Source organism: Sminthopsis crassicaudata, chromosome 4, assembly GCF_048593235.1.
Source record: "Sminthopsis crassicaudata isolate SCR6 chromosome 4, ASM4859323v1, whole genome shotgun sequence".
Lineage (NCBI taxonomy): Eukaryota > Metazoa > Chordata > Mammalia > Dasyuromorphia > Dasyuridae > Sminthopsis > Sminthopsis crassicaudata.
Window position 1 is genome coordinate 376,929,158 of NC_133620.1, and position 21,805 is coordinate 376,950,962.

At 33.8% G+C, this 21,805-nt stretch overlaps 1 pseudogene; it reads left to right on the forward strand.

The window, feature by feature from the left end:
• Window positions 1–7,307: 7,307 nt before the first annotated feature.
• On the forward strand, window positions 7,308–9,166 carry LOC141540858 (olfactory receptor 10J1-like; annotated as a pseudogene).
• Window positions 9,167–21,805: the final 12,639 nt, after the last annotated feature.

Here is a 21,805-nt window from a genome sequence, read left to right on the forward strand (position 1 = left end):
TGTTGGGAGAGAAAAATCAGAGCAAAAGGGAAAAACCATGAAAAAGATTTTAAAAAGAAGCACTATTAAAGTAGTTTATTTCCTCTTCTGTTAATTTGGGAAATTTATATCTTTGTAAATATTTATCCACTTCCGTTAAATTGTGAGATGTGCTACCCTACAGTTGGGCAAAATAACTTCTAATTATTGCTTTAATTTCTTTGTCATTGGTGGTATTCACTCTTCATTTTTGATGCAGTTACTTTTTTTTTTTCTCTTTCATTTTTTTAACCAAATTAACTAAAAGTTTATTTTGTTGTTTTTTTTTTTCATAAAATTAACTCAAATTAAAATTAAATAAAATGATAAATTAATTAAATTAATAAATAAATTAAATGATAAATAATAAATAAATAATTTAAATAATAACATAATAATGATAAATAATATATATAAATATATCATATATAACATATAATAATATATAAAAATAAATATACTATATATAAATAAATTAAATAATAAAATTAAATTTTATTAATTAGTTCAATAGTTTCAAAAATGGCTTTAAGCACAGGGGCCCCTTGTGTTTGCAGGGGGTTGCTTTGCCTATTCTTTTCAGGAAACAGACTGATTTCCCAGAAATTTATTTCTCTGCCTCAAGACTGAGGATCTTATTTGCTGTGATTAACACTCTTTCATTTTCCCAGAGTCTATCTGAGCTGGGATGAACACCCTTTTCACTCCAGTGCAACTGACCTTTCTTAAAATTTTTCCAGTCTCTCTTGAGCTGGAGAATGGTTTCATTTCCATCAGACTCTGTTCAGAGTCTTGATTTCAAGTGATTTTTGAGGGAAACTGGGAGAGTTCAAGAAGCTTCCTGGGTTCAGTTGGCCATCTTTGCTATACCCTGTTCCTTAAAATAAAAAAATAAATAAAAATTAAATTAAAAAAAAAAAAAAACAAACAAACAAAACTCTTTTGTTACTTTAGAATAACACCAACCCAAACAGAGTTGTGGAGCAGTTAGGTGGATAGAGCACCAGGCCTGGAGTGAAAAGACACAAGTTCAAATCCTGTCTCAGATACTTACTTAGGTAATTTAATCCTGTATTTAATCCATTTCCTCAAGTATAAAATGAGCTGGAGAAAGAAATGGCAAATTATTTTCATATCTTTGCTAAGAAAACCCCAAAAGTGGTCATAAATATCCAGAAGTGACTGAAACAATTGAACAACAAACAGGCTAGTCATTAATTTCATTTCAATAAGGCTCAAGATATTTTTGAGATCAAATTTAACCTTAGGGGTTTCAGTTTATCTTGCTTTTTGTCTAATCATTGTCCATCTGTATATAGACATTTTAGACCATGAGTTTAATATATTCTTTGATTTTGTAACTTGTGAACTTCTTTGTTATCTATCTTGGTAAGAAAAAATACATGTGCATATAAACATCTATACATGTGGGCATTGGTATCTATATATGTCTATACATATATATATGTGTGTAAGCATACATATGATGAGAGTTAGAGAAGGGGGGGACTCCTCTTGGGTCAGTGCAAGGATAGTCCTGTGATAGCAGGCAGAGTCCCCTGTAAATAAATTTACAGGCCGGAAAACCTAGATTGATAAAAAGGGTTTATTGTAGGGATTTGGAAGTAAGGTTTATTTAATAAAGTTGAGGATAGAGATAAAAGGGCACCGGATTAGGTCCAGTGGGCAGAAACCCTTGGCATGACTGACATAAGGATGCCATGCTTAGGACTTCTGCAAACGTGGACTCCAATGTAGCCCCTTTTAAAATAGGGGATCTTGGTGATCTTGAAGGTGGATAGAGTCCCAAGCTCCTGGCGGACTTTCAGCCAGGGTCAGCATTGAATAGAATTCAATGGGTTTAAACTGTGGGTGTTGGGAAAACTCAAGTTAGCTCAGATCCAGTAGGGGGTGGGGTACCTGGATTTGTGAATCAAAAGATCCTAGCTTAAAGGGACCTCAACCCCCATTATATACACACATATGTGTCCATGAATATAAATGTCAAAATGTTGTTTGTCCTTTTTTCAAAGAGGACCAAAGAAATCATGGGCTTGACTTGCTTATGAATTATATTTAAATGAGTCAGAATTGCATAAACTCATCAGCTTCATTCTCTTTTCCAGAGTCATAGAAATCCAATGATAAGACAAAAGTAAGAATGACTGGCAATGTCCTGAGGTGCAGTGGATGACCATAGTGTCTTCAATAACTAACCAAGCTCTAAGTGCTCAACAGTATCTGCTTCAGCCACCCTCATGGCAAATGGAGCAAATTGTTCACCTCTTCCCATTTTTATAGGGGAAGTCTTCATATGTTTGTGGTAGACATTCCCCTAACTCACTGACTGGGTGAGGACTGTTAGTTACCCTCAGGCAAAAAGATATCTATACAATGATGGAAGGAGAATAGGAGTTGAGATTATTTTAGGAACATGGCTTAAAATGTAAGAATTAAGAATGACTGCTGGCCAGAAACAGATTGCCTGATAAAAATGTATTTGCCTAGTTTTTTATAAATGTAATTAAAAAAACTATAAGCTAAAACAAATTGGGGAAGAAAAAATGCATATATATACACAAACTATGTGTACATATATATACATAGATATGTGTGTATAAATATGCAAGTATTTTTGTCTCTGCCACATTTTTCCCACTTTAAAGCCCTTTTGATTGCATTTACAAGAAACTAGGCAAATATTCTTTTCAGGCAATTGGTTCTTAGCCAGGAGCCTATAATTCTTATATTTTAAGCCATAGTCCCAAAAAATTAATTACCATTCTCAGATACCATCTTATTAAACATCTTTTCTTACTTCCCATGGCTCATAGAATCACAAGATTTTAAACTAAAAAGGACCTTAAAGATCCTTTAGTTCAGAGTTTTCATTTTATACATTTTACAAAACCTAATATCCAGTGTGGGTAAGCAACCTATGACCATTTAATGAGCAAGTAGAATATTTACGATTTGAAGCTAGGCTCCATAGGCTCCATTTATAATACTTTTTAACCAAATGACCATCTTATTACAATTGGTCCCCATTTCCTCTGGCGGTCTTCCCAAAGTTGCCTATCATTCTATAAAAGGTACAATTACTTTTTGTAGATTTAAATACTTTCCTTGATTCTCATTATTTGTCATTCACTTTGTACAATACATATGCTTCTTTTTTATAATTGTTTAAATTATTAAATTTTCCTTAATTACAAGGAAAAACAATTTTAACATTCATTAAAATTCACTCTTCTTAATATTAATTGAAAAGGCAAGCAATGTAATATAGATTATACATGTGCAATCATGTAAAACATATTTCCATATTAATCATATTAAGATATGTGTTTCAAAAAACTTGCAAAGAAAGAAGTCAAATGCATTATAGTAGTTTATCCTTAAAAAAATTTTTAATCTTTTTTGTCTCATGGATCCTTTTGGAAGTTTGGTGAAGACTAAATACTGCTCAGAAAAGAATATCATTTTTGAATTCATGAAATAAAATAATTGAATTAAGAAATCAATAAATATTTATAAATACCTACAGTGTGCCATACAGTATACTACACAAGATTGCACAAGATATACTACACAGGGAGTGCAAAATGAACCAATTATATTGAGAGAGAAATACATATATATATATATATATATATATATATATATATATATATATATATATATATATATATATATATATATATATATATATATATATATATTTTTTTTTTTTTTTTTTTTTTTTGCTAAGGCAATTGGGGTTAAGTGACTTGCCCAGGGTCACACAGCTAGGAAGTGTTAAATGTCTGAGGTCAGATTTGAACTCAGGTCCTTCTAACTTCAGGATTGGTACTCTATCCACTGTGCCATCTAGCTGCCCCAAAATATGTTGTTTGTTTTTTTAATTAGGTAATAACTTCACTCTGCCAGGTTAAGAACCTTACTTTAGTTTCCATGTGAATCTCCCATTCTACCCTTTAATCCATTTGCTGAGTAGCTTATGGTTCTCATATGTTAGGATTACAAGGTGAGAACTCAGGTTGTCTGGGCAATTCTTTTTTTCTTTTTTTTGGCCCCACGTTGGGTGCCAAAATGTGAAGATCTGATCATCTCTAAGTTATAATCCTTCTCTGGGAGGAGGTTTCTTTTCTGTATAATCTTATCCTCTGTGAGCAGGTTTTTTGGGAAGCTTCTGGAGCCTCCAGCCAGGCTCTCTCCTTCCAGACTGCTGTCCCAACTCTGTCCCAGACTAGCCTGTTCTCCAGGCTCAATGTTGCCTCTTTTATCCTCACAGAGAATGGGCATGTGAGAACTCAATGGGGCCTGGGGAAATACTTCAGCCAATGAACTTGCTCCTCTAAAAGGTGCAAACTTCTTTTAAACATATAAACTCTACTTCAGAAGTCCAAAGGTGTAAACTCCTTTCAAAGGCCTGAACCAAAGGTGTGAATTCTGAGCCAGAGAATTGTTCAGAGAACCTGAGTTCTTACCTTGTAATCCTAACACTCAGATGCAAGATTTGTTTTTGCTAATTGCTAGGTACACAAAAGTAATTCATATTTATATAACACTTGAATGTTGTCAATGAACAACAACTCTAGACAGTGGATATTGTATTAGTATACTCAATTTTTCTCAAAAAGTTACTTTTATTTAATATTTTCTCCAGAAAAATTTAAAACAAGCTTTACATTTGTTTTTAAAACTTTGATTTTCAGATTCCTTAATTACAAGGAATTGTTGTTTATTGCCCCCTCCACATTGAGAAGACACATATGAATCTATGCAAAAAATTTCCATAAAAGTTTTGTTGTGAAAGAAAATATAGATTTCCCCCGCCAAAAAAAAAAGACCCTCAAGAAAAACAAAGTTTTATTTTATTTTTTTTTAAGTATGTTTCAATTTGTATTCAGACACAACCAGTTCTTACTTTGGGTATAAATAGAATTTTTCATCATAAGTGCTTCAGAGTAGGCTTTGATCATTTTATTGCTGAGAATAGCAAAGTCATTCACAGCTGATCATCCTACAACATTGCTGTTACTTTCTACACAGTACATTTTCTTTTTCTTGAATACATCAAGAACTTTCCAGATTTTGCTGAAAGAATCCTTCTCATCATTTATTATTGTATAATACCACATATTTCTACATCATGTATAATCATAGTCACATATCACAATTTATTCATCCATTTCCCAATTGGTTGGCATCCCTTCAATTTCCAATTTTTTCCCCTAAGAAAATAGTTGCTATAAATATTTTGTACTTATACGTCCTTGTTTCTTTTTTTAATCTCTCAGCATTCATGCTTTAGTAATGGTATTGTTAGTTCAAAGTATATGCATAATTTTATAGTCCTTTGGGAAAAATTCATAGCTTTTAATCATTTGTCAATTGGCTGATGGATCTTATTTTTTAATAAATTTGAATCACTTCCCAATACACTTGAAAAATAAGGCCTTCATCAGAGAAACTTGCTTCAAAATTCTTTTCACAATTATTATATTACTATATTTCCCCTTTGTTTATTCTATTCTCTCTCTCCTTTTCACCCTGATATTCCTGAAAAGTCTTTTGCTTTTGACCACTCCTTCCCATAATATACCCTTTCTTCTATTATCCTCCTCTCCTTTTTGTATCCTCTTTCTCTCCTACTCTCCCATAGGATAATATAGATTTATATATCTGTACTGAATATGTATGATACTTCCTCTTTGAGCCTTGTTGATGAAATGTTCACTCTTCCCTTCCACAGGAAAGCTTTTTCTTACCTCTTACAGCAGATAAATTATACCATTCCACCTCTTTTTTTTCCATTTCACTCAATACATTCCCCTCTCACCTCTTAATTTTATTATTTTAGGCATTATCCCTTCATATTCAACTCACACCTCTGCCCTCTTTCTAACTTTAGAATAATGAGAAAGTTCTTATGAGTTACAGGTATCATCCTCCCATGCAGGAATGTAAACAAATAAACCTTAAGTCGCTTATCATTTTCCTTTCAAAATTATCTCTTTATGCTTCTCCTAAGTTCTGTATTTGGAAATTATATTTTCTATTCAATTCTGGTCTTTTCATCATGAATGCTAGAAAGTCCTCTATGTCATTAAATTTCCATCTTTTCCTCTGAAGGATTATACTCAGTGTGGGGTATGTGATTTTTAATTGTAAATCTAGCTGCACTGCTCTCTGGAATATCCTATTACAAGCCCTACAATTCTTTAAGGTAGAAGCTGCAAAATCTTTTGTTATCCTGACTGGGGTTCCTCTATACTTGAATTGTTTCTTTCTGGATGTTTGCAATATTTTCTCCTTGATCTTGGAGTTCCAGATTGACCATAATATTTCTAGAGGTTTTCATCTTGGAATCTCTTTTTTCAGAAATGATCAGTGGACTCTTTCAATTTCTATTTTACCTTTTGGTAAAAGGAATGTTTTCCTTGATGATTTCTTAAAGATATGTCCAGGGTATTTTTTGGTCATGAATTTCCAGGAAATCAATGATGTCAAATTACCTCTCCTGGATCTATTTTCCATGAGATATTTCACATTGTTTTCTATATTTTCATTCTTTTGATTTTGTTTTATTGTTTTTTGATTTCTCATAAAGCCCTTAGCTTCCACCTAATTTTGAAAGAATTATTTTGTACCTCTTTTCCCAATTTGGCTCTTTTGAATTTCTCTTCATTAGCTTTTTTGTTTCTTTTTGTATCACTCTCATTTCTTTTCTTATATTTTTCCTCTACTTCTCTTATTTGATTTTCAAAAATACGTTTTAGATTCCATGGTCTGAGACCAATTTTTCTGAGATTTTGAATATAGCCTCTTTGACTTGCTATCTTCTTTTGAGTGTATTTTGTTCTTCCTTGTTACCACTGTACTTTTCTATGATCAGAATCTTTGTCTGTTGTTTGCTCATTTTTTCCAGACTTATTACTTGGCCTTTAACTGTTAAAGCAGGGCTCACTTGCCAGGGTGGGAGGTATGACATCCCAAGTTTCAGGTAATTTGTGCAGCTGATTTCAGAGCTCCTTCTAGGGAACTGAAAGTTTTCAGTTTTTTCAAAATGTTATGATCTAAATGTGTTAAAGTGACCACAAGCACTTTTTTTCTGCCTTAGACCAATGAAGAGGATTCCTGTTCCATTGAAGCGTAGGTTCTAGTTTATTAAAGCAACAGAGCCCTTCTTCAGTTCTAGTAAAAAGATCTTCTTCTGACTAGTTCAATTCCTGCCCTTTACTGTCTGTGTACTGCAGCTATCACTGTTACTCCTGCAGTTGCTAATGCCCATTGCTGCCATTACTGTTGCCACTGCTGATTCAGTGGCTCCTAAGGCCTGCTCCTGGCTTGCTGGTTTTCTGAGGCCTCCTCACCCTAGTGAGACAAATATTTTTTGTTTGCCTCTCAAGTTGTCTTTGGTATCTCTGGGTTGAGAGATCTGGAAACTGTCAGTACCATCATTAATTCAAAGTCCCCTAGGTCCACTCCTGGTTTGTTGGAGCTGGGCTAAGGGTGTACTGAACTTCCACCCTGGTGCAACAGACCTTTCTTGATGACCTTCTAAGTTGTCTTTAGTTATAACAAATTGTTCTACTACATCTTTTTGTGGGCTCTAATGCTCTAAATTTTGTTTAGAGTTATTATTTTTTTTTAAATTTAGAGGGAATTTGGGGGGTGGGAAGGCTCAGGCAAGTCTCTGCCTTTTATTCTTTCGTTTTGACTCTGACTTCACTATATCCATTTTTCAAAAAAGAAAACTTAGGCTTAGCAAGGTTAAGAAACTTTGCTGTGATTGCACAGCTAATTATTTAATGTCTCATATTTGCCAAAAGTCTTGATTACAAGTTGGTGCTCACCCCACCATTTTTCCACCCACCTCACTACTATTCCTGATTCAAATAATTGTGTTTAGCATATGGTAAGCAGAAGTGGTGCAATCAATTCTTAGCTTAATACAACTGATATTTTAGCAAGTTTTATAATGTATTTGACCTAATTCAATGTCTGGAAGGCAACTTTTAACAATACTTGTGATAGGATAGAGGAGATAGGAGATGACTGAGATTTATCTTTCCCCATCTTAAAAAAAAAATGTTTTTCTTCTAGATTACCTAATTTCTACATGGTGAAGAAATGATCAGTATTGCAGAAAATGAAGCAAGGTAATAATGACTCCCCTACTTCACTTCTAATAAACAAATACACAGTGGTTTAATCAGTTGCACCTACAGAGAGAAATTCCATACAGATAGGGAATGTGTATATTCCAAGGTCATATTCTATGCAAATTTAGTTAAAAGTAATTTACTCTGTTGGCTTGATGGAAGCTTTCCAATTCTGTTTTCTTCATGCCTTTCAGACATGGAGATAAAGATAGACAACAGTGAATGAGGATTCTTCAGACCACCATCTTACTTTCTTTATTGTGTTTCTTGCCCTGTACATCATAATCTTTCTAGCAATACTATCATAATTATAATCATTAGCAATGATCATCACCTCCACACTCCTACATATTTCTTCTTGAGTATGCTTTCAACTTCTGAGACTTTGCATACTTTTGGTCATTATCCTATAAATGCGGTCTAATCTCATGAGGTAATGCTGAGCCACCTTTTTCTTTATCACCTTAGGTATCTACAACTGCTTCGTGATCCCAGCAATGTGATATAATTGCTATGTAGTCATCTGCAATTCCCTGAGATATACAGTCATTATGAACTCAGCTTATGTAAAACATATAACATTGATCTTATGGCAATGACACAAGTGGCATCCTTTTGTGATAAAGAAGTGTACCACTTCTGTGACATTCATCCTTGTGAAACCATTGACACCACTGTCAATGAGATTTTGACATTCATAATAAGCGTGATGATATCCTGGTGCCCAGGGCTTTGGTCTTCATCTCCTATATACTCATCATCTTCCATTCTTAAAATTGCATTTTTAGAGGGTTAGAAAGGCCTTTTCTACATGTGCCTCCCACGTCTATGTGTTCATTGTTCACTATATTTATGTATCTATTGCCTATCTAAAGCCCAAATCAAAGAATACCAGAGACCAGGACCAGTTGATTTCAATGACCTATACTGTTACCACTCCACTACTCAATGCAATTCCACATAGCCTGAGGAACTAAAGGGTCAAGGATGCTTTGTGTCAAGTTTATGTGAAAAATTTTGGCTTTTTTTTAATGTATAGCTTCATGGTTTCAAGAAACCACAACAGTAGATAAGAAAGGGCCTGTATATGAATGGCTTTAAACTTTTCAAAAGAAATTAGATATTAAGAAATATTAAGGAATTCAGGAATCAGAGAGAACTTGGATGGAGGTTAAAGAGGGAGAAACAAAAGCAAATTTTTCATTGTACCATATTATAAAGCACTTAGACAGAAAAAGGAAATAAATGAGGAATATTCCCCAGCATGATATAATAGTGTTGAAAATTTTAATTATTCAGACATCTAATGAAGTTATCTCTGTCAAAAACAGAGTAGCAAATTATTTTTTTATTTACCTCAATAATAATTTCACTCTTTCAAAGATAGAGAAATAAATGAGGAAACATTCTTTTCTGTATCTTTCCTAACAAAGATGGATAATCTTCCTGTTGTAGTAAAATTATAAAACTCTTATTTTAGGGAAATTACCCCTTTTTCTTAAGAGTTTATGATAGAAGAGGGGAAATCTACATGTACATTAATATGCAAACTCCAGTTAGAGAAAGTAAGCTTCAAAGAGTTCATATAAGTAGTATCCCATTGAGTAAAATTCTATGGAAGAAAGCCCAGGAAGGATGGGAGATGCTCTTAAACAAAATTTGGAAAATACAAAGAGAAACAATTCCAATAAGGAAAGTCAATGGTATTCATGGTAAGAAACTAATCTCAATGCTCAGGGGAAATGCAAAGATTTACATTTCAAAAAGAAATGGATAGAAGATAAAACAAGGTCAAGTAGAAGTGAGAGAAAAGTGGTATGATCCTCTAAAAATAGTTTTTGTAAATATTAAAGCTCAGAATGATCTGAAACTAACAAAGGAAACTAAGGACTCCAAAATATCTTTTGTCTTTAGCTATTGTGAAAGATAAAGAGGAACAAAAGACAGGAGACTTTTCATTGGGGTGTATGAGACAATGATAAATGACTTTTAAAAGGCAGAGTTGCTCAATTTTTATTTTTTCTCTACAAATGAGAATCTTCTTCTACTGGAAGTGACAAAACAAAAATGACTAATAGGTAATTGATACCCAAGATAAGGAGATAACAAAAGAACATCTAATTTCCCTTGAATTATTCAAGTTACTTAGCCCATATGACCTTGATCTTTGTTTTCTGAAGGAATTGGCACATGTAATTGCTGAGTCAATATCAGTGACATTTAAAATAATGTAGAAAATAAAAGAAGTAGCATAAAATTGGAGAACAAAGATGGTCTAAAATTTTAAAAATAGAACCATCTGCAAAACTCTTATCCAACAAACATGATTTCAAAGCTAAAGCAAAGAGAGGTTCATCCTTGGATTGGCTTTGAAGAAATAAAATTGTGGGCCATAATAAAATTATGCCACAATATTCAGTTTGGCTAAATTTGTTTTTGCTTTGTTCCTCATAAAATCATCTCTTGTCTCTATATCTTTTCAATGGTTGTCCTTCCTACATGCTTGGGTGGTATTTACTTCTTACCTCTCTTTTTATTTCCACTCAGCTTAAGCACCATCTTTTTTATGAAGTCTTTTAAATCTTTGCAACTTACTACTAGTGCTCTCCCTCCTGTGTGGTACAGAAATGGTGAGGGGTCACCATTTAATAAAATTAAAAAAAAAAAAAAAAAAAACTGGAGAGATCTCTAGAGCAAGGCAAAATTTAGCGTACATTCTCAGGAGAAGAGAGTCCCACCCTTTTGAGCAGACAATCAAAGGGAGGAAGAGCCTCCAGTGGGCAGGATTAACACCTTTAATCCCTAACTCAAATACCCCCTCCCACCACTGACCCTCATTCTCATTGGCTAAGAGTCTTACATTCTAAACGCCAGATCTACCCACAAAATTAAACTTGACCAATAAGTACATGGTTGCCCATATTTGACTGAAATAGGGAGAAAATGATGCCATGGGAGGATAGCAGGAAGGGGACTCAATTATGCCCTTGACTCAATCCTCAAAGTCCTTCAGGCCTACTCAAACTCTGAAGTAGATGAAACCTTACTCAATTTTCACAACTGTCTTGAAAGATCTCACCTCATTCACTCCCAAAATACATTGGATTATCTATTTATTCTCTTATATTTATTTAGCATGTACTTGTCTCCCCTATTAAAATTGTTGACTCTGTGAAAGTAAAATTTTGTTGTTTGTAAATGTATCTCCTGTATTTGGCATAGTACCTAGGATAGTTAGTACTTAAATGTTTATCGACTGATTGGTTGACTTTTTGAATGAGCTTGATGAGGCCTAGAATTGGGGTACCCAAATGAAATTAGGGTTTAATTGAGGTCTAGTGGCAGATTTGGGGTACAGGGAGTCAAATGCAGCTTCCCTGCAACCCCTTTTGATTTGGCACAAGGATACAGAGTTAAATGAGGTCTAGTAGTGGTGCAAAAGTCCCCCGAAAAGGAATTTAAAGACCCAAAAACCTAGATTGATAAAAAAGGTTGGAAGTAAAGTTAAAGTCTAGTTAGTAAAGGGTGTTAAGTAAAGAGAAGAGGGCACCGGAAACAGAATTCCAGTGGGCAGAGATCCTTGGCATGCCAGGTGTAAGGCTGACATGTTTGGAACCTCTGCAAAGAGAGGGCTCAGTCTGACTCTTTCATAATGACAGATTTAGCTAAAGGGGCCTGTGGAGTACCAAGTTGACTCAGATCCTATGGGGGCTGGATCTCCTATTGGAATTCAAAGGGGTGCTTTTGGCTAGGATTTGTGAATCAAAGGTCCTAGTTTCTCCAATTGTTAATGCATCAGCTAGGAGGGATTGGGAATAAGAAAGGACTAAATCAATCTGAAAGGATTAGTTTCTTAAAGGGAGCACAACCCGCATCAAGCTGAAGTAGCCAGAATTTATATACTCACTGGTGTTAGGATTACTAAGTGAGAACTGAGGTTGTCTGGATAGTGACGAGGTGAGAATTCAGGTTGGACAATTACAAGGTGAGAACTCAGGTTGACTTGATAGAAGGAGCAAGCCCATTGGCTGAAGTGGTTCTTCCCAGAAGCCCTTGCATTATCCCACGCCCATTCTCTGGGAGGATAAAGAGGACAGCACTCCAGGAAGAGGAGAAGACTCTGAATTGCATCAGGCTTGACGGGGCTCTCTGCAGGAAGGGAAGTCACTTCTTTGGACAAGAGTTAACAGCAACTGCCTGAGACAACGTTCGTTACAGGAAGAAGAATCTGTCGGAGAGATTTGAGTAGAAGACACAGCAGATCTCTTCCCAGAGAGAGATCCAGCAGCTTCTGGAGACGACAGCACATTACACACTGGCATAATCTTCAAGAACATAGTGCCATCTTCACACAATGAGGATTAAAAAAAAAAAAAAAAAAAAAAAAAAAAACATGAAGCATCAAAATATGTCCATGAGAATGGGGCAAATTATCTCACATATAAGAGGCATGAAAGAAAGATCTTTTCCATGGATGAAAAAAATGGAGGATAGGAAAGTATCAAGTCAGTGTTTGAATGCTACTCTCATTGGAATTGATTCAGAAAGAGAAGGACATACACACTTAGTTGGAGATAGAAATCTATCTTATCCTAGTAGAAGAAAGTAAAAGAAGTACAGGTTACTGACAAAAGGGAGAACATACTAAGAAAAGTTTTGGTCAGAAGGAAACACTTTTATGGAGACACAGCATGAAAGAAGAGGGAGAGAGGAATAAATGGGGAAAATAAGATAGAGGAACATACACAGATAGTAATCAAAACTATAAAAAATTACTATGACAAACATCTCTGATAAAGGCCTAATTTCTCCAATATAGAGAGAATTTAGTGACATTTATAAGAATATGAGTCATTCCGTAATTCGTAAATGGTGAAAGGATATGAAAAGGATGTTTTCAGATGAAGAAATTAAAGCTATTTATAGCCATATGGAAAACATTCTCTAAATCCCTATTGATTAGAGAAATGCACATTAAAAAATTCTGAAGTACTAACTCATATAATATTGGCTAATACTATATGAAAATTACAAATGTAGAGGAGATATGGAAAAATTGGGACACTATTTGATGTACTATTGATGGAGCTGTAAATTGATCCAACCGTACTGGAGCACAATTTGAAATTATGTCCAAAAAACTATAAAACTTTTGACCCAGAAATACACTACTTAACTCTATATAAAAAGACAAAAAACAAAAAGGAAAATGACCTATATGTATAAAATTATAATAACATTTTTGTGGTGGCAAAGAATTGGAAACTGAGTGAATGCCTATCAATTTGGAAATGGCTGAACACATTGTGATATTGATTATGATGGAACACCACAGTGCTTTACAGAGTGATGAGCAGGGCACTCTCAGAAAAACCTAAAAAGACTTCCAAGAACTGATACAAAGTGAAATGAGCAGAACTTGAAGAATATTGTGCATTAACAGAAATATTGTGCATGATCAAATGTGAATGATTTGACTATTCTCAGCATTACAATGATCCAATACAATTTCAGAGGACTTAGGATTTTTAAAATGCTATCCATTTGCAGAGGAAAAAGATGAGTCTTAATGCAGATCAAAAAATGTTTTTGAAGGAGATTGTATTTTCTTTTACAGTATGTTTAATAATGAAATATTTTTCATAACTATGCAAGTTTCTTGCTTTTGCAAATGAGGAAGAAGGATAAGAGTATTTTTAAAAAATGTTTAAATTTATTTTTATATGTAATTGAAGAGAGTAAATATGTTAAAAAGACAAAATAAAATTCCCCTTCCACAGGAAAAAAAAAAGTGTCTTCGTTTGATTGGAAAAATAAAATAGAAAAAAAAATCAATAAAATGAATTGAACAAGCTAGAAAAAATAATAAAGTTGAGTGCATATTAAGGAGGGGAGGGGAAACCATGCCTAGTTCAAAAATTCTGATCTTTCCCACCTAGACAGGTTAGATCAGTTTTTATTTCTAATAGTTAAAAACATGAAGTCTATTATTACTAAATTCTAGGTTAAGAGTCAAGTTTCAGGTTAAATATATTTTTATAAGTTACCTAAACCCAAAACTAGCTGTTATTTGCTAGGAAAAACTTGCACTAAAATTATTTTCTCTTTGAAATACTATATTGAATAGTATGTGAGATACCTGCAAATATTGACTATATCCTTAAAATGAAATTTCTTCAAAGAGAAAAAAATTGTAGACTATACAGCAACAAATCATTGTAAAATTATTGAATAAACTATATTTATTGTGAATGTAAATTTTTTTCTTTCTTTCTTTTTCTCTTTCCATTTGTTTCTATTCAAATAAAGTCTGAAAAGGGGAAAAATGATGATGAGGATGATAAAGATAAGAAGAGCAATTAGAATAAAACTTATTTTCATTCTCAGAATCTTCCCATAATATGTGATTTTTCCTATTAAAATTGTGAGATAATAGACTTTAAGCAGATATGGGTTTAGAAAGAATAATAAGGGAACTTTCTCCTTTTATTTTGTTTATCCATCTAGCAAGTATTTCTCAGAAAAAAACATTTCCTTCTAGAAAGGCATAAAGCCTAAAACAAAGTCTTAATAAGGAAAGCTTCTTCATATAAGGAAGACTATATCAAAGTAAAGGTGTTCATAGTATCATAGATATATTACCTGAAGAGACCCTAGAAATTATCTAGTCCAATTTCAATGTTTAACAATTGAGGAAGTAGGCAAAGAAAGGGAAGTGGCCACCCATGATCACACAGGTGCTGGGATTCAAATCCTTATTTTCTGATGTCAAAACCATGTTTCTTTCATTTCACATATTACTTTTCCAAACCAAAATCAACTACAAAGAGGTCAAATCCTAAGTCTTCATGAATTGAAAAGTCTTGGCCTAGAAATAATGGTAAAAAGAAAAAAAAATGGAACATTTCTTCTTTCATAAAAATAAATAGAAAAGATAGAAAAAATAAAAATAAATAGAAAAGATAGAAAAAATAGAAAAAAGAAGAAAAAATTAAAAGAATATAGTTGTGACAGGAGCAAAAACAGTTGTAGAAATAAGTGACTTTTATATACTGAATACATGATACAATAGAAAGAAATTTAACAATCTAAATTCTGTTTTACTTTAAATCTATGTGATCTTGTCAAGCTGTTTCCCTTCTTTCAACATATTTTTCTCCTCTATAAGTGAGTAAGGCTACATAATCTTTAAAGTTCTTTCTCCAGGAATTTATAACCAAAGAAAAACTAGAGAACATTACAAAATGCAAAATGGATAATTTTGAATTCATTAAATTAAGAAAGTTTTTACACTAACAAAACTAATGCAGTCAACATTAGAAAGGAAGCAGAAAACTGGGATACAATTTTAACAGACACTTTCTGATAAATGTCTCATTTCTAAAATATAGAGAGAATTGATTCAAACGTATAAGAATACAAGTCATCATTCAATTGATAAATAATCAAAGGATATGAATGGACAATTTTCAGATGAAGACATTAAAGCCATTTCTAAATATATGAAAAAATTCTCTAATTCACTATTGATGAGAGAAGTGCAAATTAAGACAATTCTGAGGTGCCACATCAGGCCTATCTGATTGGCTAAGATGACAGGAAAAGGTAATGTTTAATATTGGAAAGAATGTGGAAAAACTGAAACATTTGTTTGTGAAGTTGTGAAATAATCCAACTATTCTAGAGGGAAGTTTGAATCTATGCCCAAAGGACTATAAACCTATGCCTTTGATCCAGCAGTCTCTACTGATCTGTATCCCAGGAGATCATAAAAGAGAGGAAAGAATCCACATGTGCAAAAATGTTTGTAGCAGCCCTTTTGTAGTGGCAAGATACTGGAAATCAAGTGCATGCTCATCAATTGGGGGATGGATGAATAAGTTATAGTATATTAATGTGATGGAATATTTTTGTCCTATAAGAAATAACAAGGAGGCTAATTTCATTAAAAAAAAAAAAAGCCTGGAAAAACTTAAATGAACTGATGCTGACTGAAGTGAGCAGAACAAGGAGAACATTAGATATAGTAATAACTATATATATGTATAATATGTATACATATATATATATTGTATAACTATCACTAAGTAATAAGATTATACTTAGCTCTTATCAGCAATGCAATGATCCAAGACAATTCCAATAGACTTGAAACAGTAAATGTCATCTGCATCCAGAGACAGAACAAGGAGAGACTAAATGTGGATTGGACCTGAGTGTTTTTATCTTTTTTATTTATTTGTTTGCTTGCTTACCTGCTTTTTCTTTGTAATAGTTTTTTTCCTCCTTTTGGTCTGATTCTTCTTGTACAATACAACAAATATGGAAATACACTTAAAAGTATTGTATAAGCATAACTTATCTGAGATTGGTTGCTGTTTTAGTGAGGGGGTGGTAAGGAAGAGAGAGAGGAAAAATTTGGAACACAAAGTCAAGAAAAGTAATGTTGTTAAAAACATCTTTACATGTATTTTGGAAAAATAAAATACTGAGAAAAAATAATAAAGTTCCTTTTATAACATTGTTTGGTATTAATTTTCTAATCAGAGCCTACTTATGTGATGGAGGGAAAAGATTAAAAGGAGACTCAAGTAGCTAGAAATGTGTAGGAATTATAGATTTGTATTAAGAATACCTAAGTAGCAATTAAAGCTACAATAGAACAATCCAAGAATCAAATAAGGTAATATTTGTAAAGTACCTGACACAAGGTAGGCACTTGTATAAATATAAGTTGACTCATAATGATCACTGTTTTGAAAGGACAATTGCAATGAGAATGTTTCTTTCTTTCACATTTCTTCCTATTATCCCTAAAATGTTTTTATTCTTAAGATCTATGTATACTCTTGCTATTAGAAGACCTCTGTTTTTCAAGTGCAAATGTGCAACAATACAGTGTAACTGTCTCAGCTCTCATCTTTTTTTTGGAGATGACTTCAAATGTGGCTGCATCAATGCTAAAATATTAAAATAAATAATAAATGTGCATTATCATAGCAACATTGTCCAATAGGATTAATATACTATACAATGAGATATCACAGAATTAATATACTAAACAGTAGAATTTTACAGTAACAGAAATTAGTTCAGATCATGGAATAGTACCAATATATTTTTCACGTATTAACATATAGACTTTAATAATGCATTCAGCAAACTTGATTAGAGACAAAATATTAATAAAGTCTTCAAAACACAAACTGCATAACCCTATTTTCATGCTAGCCTAAGGTAGGGAATGAAACTAAGCTAATTAAATATTAAATATTTATTTATATAAATATTTATAATTAAACATTAAATAAATATTATAATAACTGGAATATTTTAGAAGAAACACTCTCTAAAAAAAATTTCCCAGAAATAATCAGGTAAAAAATTTAAATTATCTTTGTCTTAAAAGAAAACTAACTACCAAAAAAAGAATTTTGGAAAAGCAATTTCTAGAATGAAAATAATGCTACTGAATAATGAAAGTCTTAGTCTACAGAGCCACTTATAGATAGAGGCATGAGCCCAGAGTTATTTAATTTGAAGTGCTACTTAAAGACTATCTTTCTGGAAAAAATTGGGCCATCCTCTTTTCTTTCCTCCTAGAGGAGAAAAAAAATACATTATTTCAGAAAAGTCTAAGAAAAATTCCTATGGCTTCTCTGACTTCTTTCAAAGCTAAGATCAATCCTCCCTTCTGCAAGAAACTTTTGCTAGTCCCCCTTAATGTTAGTGCCTTCCCTGTTTGTTCATAGCTGTGTAAACATAAAAACATGAGTTCATTGAGGACAAGGGCAGGTTTTGTCTTTCTTTGTATCCCCAGTTCTTAGTATAGTGCCTGACACATATTAAGCATTCAGTAAATGCTTGTTGACTGGTAAATGAAAATAATTGTATGAAAATCAGCCAGAATTTTTATTAGTTCTATGTTTCCCATGATGGAATCTTATGCATAATATATGAATACACAAAGGTTAGCTAAATATATAGTCTAACATTGAGGTGGTATGAGACAAATAAGATCTGATCCTTATACATGAGGAAGCCTAAGACTATGCTTGTACATATGGTTTAACCTAACATCTCCCCCTTTCTTTTGATTTAGAACATAGGGTGGTCATGACCTTGAAACATAAATCCATCAATATGGGAGGTATTACACATAATTATATAGATTACATAAACACATAGTAGGGGAAGGACTGAAGAGTATCTCAATCAAAGTATTTGTCTTATGAAGTCTGGAACTAAATCAATAATTCTCTTATATTTTTTAATTCAAGAATTTATTAATTATCTACTATGTGTCAGTATGTTAAGTACTTTGCCTCATTTGATCTTCACAACACTTCCGGTAAGTAAGTGCTATTATTGCCCCTACTTTAAAATTGAGGTAATTGATTTAGGCAGCAATCTAGTGTCTTTTACCATGGTTACACAACTAGTAATGATAGATTTGATGGGTCTGAACTCAGGTCTTCCTGATATCAGGCCCTGTAAAGGTCCAGGCTAGCTCCTCTGAAGGGCTTAGAATAAGTCCTTGTCAGGATAAGCAAAAGTCCTTGCCCCACGTTGTGGATGCCAAAATGTAATGTTCTGTTGTCTCCAAAAACTACAGATTGCTCTCTGGGAAGATATCTGCTGTATCAACTCAATCTCCCAGCCAGACTCTTCTTCTGTAGAGAGCCATCCTAACTCTGACCTAAAGTAGACTCACTTCTCCAGGCCCAGTGTTGTCTCTTTTATCCTCCCAGAGAAGGGGTGTGTGAGAACTCAAGGACTTATGAGAAAATTACTTCAACCAATGAACTTGCTCCTTTTAAAGGTTGTGTAAACTCCTTTTCATATGTAAACTCCTCAGAAGTTCAAAGGGATAAACTCCCCTTAAAGGCCGGAACCAAAAGGTGTGAATTAGAGAATTGTTAAGTACCGACTTAGTACTTAGTAAGAACCTAACATCTCATTATCTTATTAGCACTTAGTAATAACCTAACATCTCCCCCTTTCTTTTGATTTAGAACATAGGGTGGTCATGACCTTGAAACATAAATCCATCAATATGGGAGGTATTACACATAATTATATAGATTACATAAACACATAGTAACATAGTAACATAATACATGCTAGAAGTGTGTAACAAATAACATGATTAAATAATCATAAATTGAGAATTTATAAATGTCCATAAGTCCATTGTCCATTAGTCTCATCTTGTGTTAGGAAATCCAATGATTCCTGCTGGTTTTAAAGTTCTTTAACAGTCTTTTTATTAGCCATGCTCTTTCAGTGTCAGATGTTTCTTAAATCTTCTCCTTTGTTTCGAGGTTTTTCTCTTTTTCTGTCTCTTTCCAGGTGCTTGTTGCCACCTATCTGTTTCCTTCTTCATCTGTTTCCTTTGTCTGTTAAAATACAAATAAACCCTCTCTCCCAGGCAGTTAACCTATCTAATTTCCTTCTGTTTACCACTTTCTAAATCTCTTCTCATCATCTGGCAATTACATTGGAGTTGTTTGCACTGGACACAGCCCTGTTGGTTTAAAAGGCCTGTATTCTCCCCAAGTGTAATCCATTTTTGCAATCTAATTGCCTTTTGGCTGACTGATCAGGTAATCCCTTTTTTCCATGTGATTGTTTTTTGGCTAATAGATCACATCAGAGTCCTGACCTTCTAAAGGCTCTTTGGGTGTAACCTCAGTTGCAATCATGCCCCACCTATCCTTTGATTGATATCTTGGAGCTGGGCCCCACTTCTCATTTCCCTGGGTCAATCTGCATTCTGAGGCTCAGTGAAAATCTTTGTGACATTTTGGACATGGAGTTTTAGGTCTTCTTTCACCCTGTCTTCTCACTCTATCTCCATATCTACATTGAGCTCTTAGATGTCCAATTTTTCCACATTGGAAACATCGACGAATTTCTCTAGAAGTCTTTTGCCAAGAGGGATCCTGTCTTTCCATGTTCATCATAGTCCGGGTGTAAAAAGCATTTGTTCCCACTGTAGCACATCATCTTATGGTGTCCTTTAAAGGAGCATCTTTGTCTAATCCCCATATAATTATTTTGCAAATCCCATTGGCATTTTCCTTAGCCAGATGTCTGGTCATTATTTCTGTAGCTGCATTTTCTCCAATAGTTCTTTTGACAGCAGTTTGCAAACGTCCCACAAAATCTGCAAAAGGTTCATTGGGACCTTACTGTATTTTAGTAAAAGCCTCTCCCCGATCTTTCCATCTGGGGAGGGAACCCCAAGCTTTTATTGCAGCTTTAGCAATTTGCTCATACACTGTCATGGGATAATTAATCTGTTCTGAATTCTCTCCATATTGACCTTCACCAGCTAATTGCTCAAAAGTGAATTGTATGTTAACTCCTGTTTCTATATTGCATCTAACTTGGATCTTACATAATTCATGAAACTCCACAAGCCATAATACGTTTTGTCCAGATTCTAGACATGTCCTTGCTATGGATTTCCAGTCATTCGGGGTTAGGACTTCATAAGACAAACCATCTAGTAACATTTTAACATAAGCTGATGTAGCCCCATAAAGGGTACAATCTTTTTTCAAATCTTTAATTTTATTCAAATCTAAAAGTGTATATCTTCTCCTTTTTTGACCTATAGAGTCAATATCTTCAATCACAGGATATGCATGTATAAAATCACTTATATCCTGTCCTTCTCTCTTAGCTTTAACCAATGCTTTTTCTAATCTTGTCATAGGCTGCTTAAAAGGCAGTTCTATTTGTGTTTCTGCCTCTTCCCCTCTTCCTTCTTGTTCTACCCCTGAAGGATTAATTGAGGGAGGAGATGGGAAATGCTCCTGTGGCTCAGAATTGTACTTAACTCCATTGTTATCTGATTCATCCTCTTCACCTAGTTTAGTTGGATCCTCCCCCTCTGGCTCGTTTAGTCTAACAATTTTTAAAGCCATTTGGATTAAATTGTAGGTATGAAGTGTATCTTTGGAAATTAAGTTTGGTTTGGAATTGTAGTGTTCACCTAATTGCTCTCCTAATTTCCACTCATCTGGATCCAATTCTTTTTCCAGAGAAAAACAAGGACATATGACCTGCACAGTTTTTATAAGTTCAGTAATCTTCTCCAAAATTATAATCAATCTTTGGCTTTTCATAACCTTGATAATTCTCTCTAAACATTTTCCATGAACAGAAGGCATTTGCCCCATTTCACTGAAAATTCTACTTTAGCTCTTTAACAAAGTTTCCTTGTTATTCATGCTTCTGGGTCAGAGAGACTTTTCCACTGAGATCGGGATCAGAGGCTTTTCCACTGGAATCAGGATCTTGTCTGTCTGAGGGTCCCTGTTCGGGTGCCAAATTGCGAAGGTCCCAGCTAGCTCCTCTGAAGGGTTCAGAATAAGTCCTTGTCAGGATAAGCAAAAATCCTTATCAGCACTTAGTTAGAATCTAACAAGGCCCAGTGCATTTATAAAGGTACACAGCATATACCCCTCTCTCTACCCCTCAGGAATAAGATCTCCCTCCACTTAAGCAAGGTCCATCATCCTCCCATTTTGGGTGACAGCTGAGTTATATAAGCATGTCATCTCTTCTTCCCAAATTGGAAACATTTTTATGTTCAGAATTTTATT